This window comes from Benincasa hispida, chromosome 10, assembly GCF_027475165.1.
Source record: "Benincasa hispida cultivar pf3 chromosome 10, pf3_genome.v1.1, whole genome shotgun sequence".
In the NCBI taxonomy this organism is placed as follows: domain Eukaryota; kingdom Viridiplantae; phylum Streptophyta; class Magnoliopsida; order Cucurbitales; family Cucurbitaceae; genus Benincasa; species Benincasa hispida.
Window position 1 is genome coordinate 54,869,029 of NC_143487.1, and position 3,369 is coordinate 54,872,397.

Here is a 3,369-nt window from a genome sequence, read left to right on the forward strand (position 1 = left end):
TGGAGAAAATTGAATCCCCATTTTGTGCAACCATGCAAAACCATTTTTCCATTTTCTTTTAAAACAAAAAATGATTTTAAAACCATTTAAAACAAAAAATGATTTTAAAACCATTTTAATACAAAAATGATTTTCTTAAATTAATTTAAAATATTAATTAATTTAATATAAAAAATTAAATTAATTTTTGCACAATAATCATCTTCATATATTTAAATCATATTTAAATATATTTTCTCTTGTTCCGTTTAGTTTGAACGTTTCAAATTAATTTCTCAAGCTACCCTAAAGTTTATCCATTTACGAGCTAGTAGGGGAACCTCGTGGACCTACAGATCATGGGCTCCAACAATTCGAGATTAATCGGCTAAACTTATTAGTCCGATTAAACCCCCATTCGTTAACTAATGGGACACTCCACTATAGCCTATAGTTGACTCCTCTCACTATAGATATATTATGTCCACTTAAGAACCATAATTAGTAAGTCGATCCTTCACAGGTTGTTCGTAATCACAGCTAGGTCAAACATACCATTTTACCCCTGTGACTACATCTTGTTCCTTAAGTTCTTACTGATCCTCTAATGAACAATTCTGATTCATAATCTCTATGAATCAAATCCTTTCTCTATTATGAGAAGACGGGGCCTTGTTTGTTCCAGATCTAAAGTCAGTACTTAAGAGAACTATCTATTAATCTGAAATAGGGCAGGAGTGAATTCCATCTTGAAAGGCTATATCCCTAACTATTCATCCAATCTTAACTCCAAAATGGTAAGCTTATTGAGCAGTGTTGTTGGACTACTCTCACCGTTTGCAGACCAAAGGATAATTCCGAACAAACAGGAGTTCATAGCTAGCTTACAATTAAGATCGAGTTAACCTAGGTTATATAATAAATGAAATAGTTAGTTTTAACAGTAAATGGTCGTTATAAAGAAAAGTGACTATTTTTGTAGTCCAGTCTATATGCAAACTCATTTCATAGGATGCCCCACTCTCATGTCTCAACATGAATGATTTTTGGATCACATCATTTGTAGTACTTTACAACTTCTTGTAATAACTATAGAGTGGGCCGCATCCAATAGTGTTACCAGGATGAGATACCCAATTTTATCCATATACTTATTAGGCTATTTAGGCTATATACTTTCAACTTGTATCCTGTTTATGTCACTACATAAAGTTACAGCATTCAGACTATAGCCAAGGATGCGTTTATTAGATTTTCATAATAAGATGCAAAAACAAGAAGTCATTATTATTGATAAATAGAATGTTTAACACGAACTGCAAGCTCTAGGACATTCCCAACAATCTCCCACTTGGACTAAAACTTCAGTGAGAACAAATATATACAATATAATATTGAGATACATAATGGGAAAAATACAATAAACTAGGGCATCTACAATACCATAGACATTCTTCCACTTGCCCTAGATTACACTACTCAGAGTCCTAGTCTAACTAGGTGGCTCTCGAAAACTTTAGCTAAGAGGGCCTTGGTGAATGGATCACCAAGGTTGTCTTCAGAGGCTATCTTTGTGAGGAGCACATCTCCTCTGTGTACGATCTCTCGGATGAGATGGTACTTTCTTTTAATGTATTTTCCATGCTTGTGACTCCTGGGTTCCTTTGAGTTAGCAACTGCACTACTGTTGTCACAATACAGTGTGATTGGCAGGTGCATATTTGGAATGACTTTCAAATCAGCTAAGAATTTGCGTAGCCATACTGCTTTCTTAGCAGCTTCGCATGCAGCCACATATTCCGCTTCCATGGTGGAGTCAGTGATACAACTTTGCTTGATGCTTCTCCAAACTATAGCTCCCCTGTTAAGAGTGAAAACTAATCCTGAGGTAGATTTCCTAGAATCTACGTCAGTCTGAAAATCAGAATCAGTGTATCCCGTAAGGATCAAATCCTTAGGTTCATACATAAGCATATAGTCCCTCGTTCTCCTAAGATACTTAAGGATATTTTTGATAGCAGTCCAATGACCGTGTCCAGGATTAGATTGGAACCTGTTGATGATTCCAACTGCAAAACATATGTCGGGACGTGTACACAACATAGTGTACATTAAACTCCCAACTGTAGAAGCATATGGAATTCTGTTCATCTCATCAACCTCTTGAGGTGTCTTAGGACATTGTTCCTTCGACAAATGAATTCCATGTAAACATTTCTTGGAATTTTGCATATCATACCTTGACAACATCTTGTCAATATAAGATGTCTGAGACGGTGCTAATGTTCTATTCTTTCGGTCTCAAAAGATCTGTATTCCTAAAACATACTGAGCATCACCCAAATATTTCATTTGGAATTGTGATGCTAACCATCTCTTTACGTCAGCAAGAAAGCTTGTCTCATTCCCAATGAGCAAGATATCATTAACATACAGAACTAAGAATGCTACAGTTTTGTTGACTATCTTCTTGTATACACAAGGTTCATCAACGTTCTGTTTAAAGCCATAAGATTTGATCGCAGTGTCAAATCTTATATTCTAGGATCTGGATGCTTGTTTTAATCCATAAATGGATCGATTAAGCTTACAGACTTTCTGTTCCTATCCTGTTTCGACGAACCCTTCTGGTTGAGACATAAAAATACTTTCATCAAGATAGCCATTCAAAAAACCTGTCTTGACATCCATTTGCCATATTTCATAGTCATAATATGTGGTAATGACAAGAAGTATTCTTATTGATTTAATCATGGCAACAGGAGAAAAAGTTTCTTCATAATCAACTCCTTCTCTTTAGGTAAAACCCTTTGCCACGAGCCTGACTTTATAGGTATGTACCTTGCTAGTTTGGTCTCGTTTTCTCTTGTAGATCCACTTACAACCTATAGGTGTAACACCTTGTGGTTGATCTACAAGTTCCCAAACTGAGTTGAAGTGGATAGACTCCATTTCATCATCCATGGCTTTTATCCATTGCTCCCTGTCAACATCTTCCATTGCTTTCTTAAAGGTTAATGGATCCTCTAAACCATCATCTTGTATGATGTTTTGAGTTTTTGTTAAACCCATGTAGTGTTCAGGTTGTTGAATAACCCTCCCACTATGACGGGGCATCCCTAACTCTTGGGATGGACGTGACGGGACAACAACCGTTGTTGATGGACCAGCTTGATCAATAACTCTTGTTGATTTATCTGTAGTATCTTTAGACAGTTCTTACAATATTAGTTTACTGCGAGGTAGATGATTCTTAATATGATCCTCTTCCAAGAAAGTTGCATTTATCGATACAAACACTTTATCTTCTTGGGGATCATAAAAGTATCCTCCTTTTGTTTCCATGGGATATCTTATAAATAGGCATAATTTTGAACGTGTTTCCAATTT

The 3,369-nt window shown here is 35.8% G+C and overlaps 1 pseudogene; it reads right to left on the bottom strand.

The window, feature by feature from the left end:
• Nucleotides 1-1,458: 1,458 nt before the first annotated feature.
• LOC150033469 (secreted RxLR effector protein 161 pseudogene) lies at nt 1,459-2,130 on the bottom strand (annotated as a pseudogene).
• Nucleotides 2,131-3,369: the final 1,239 nt, after the last annotated feature.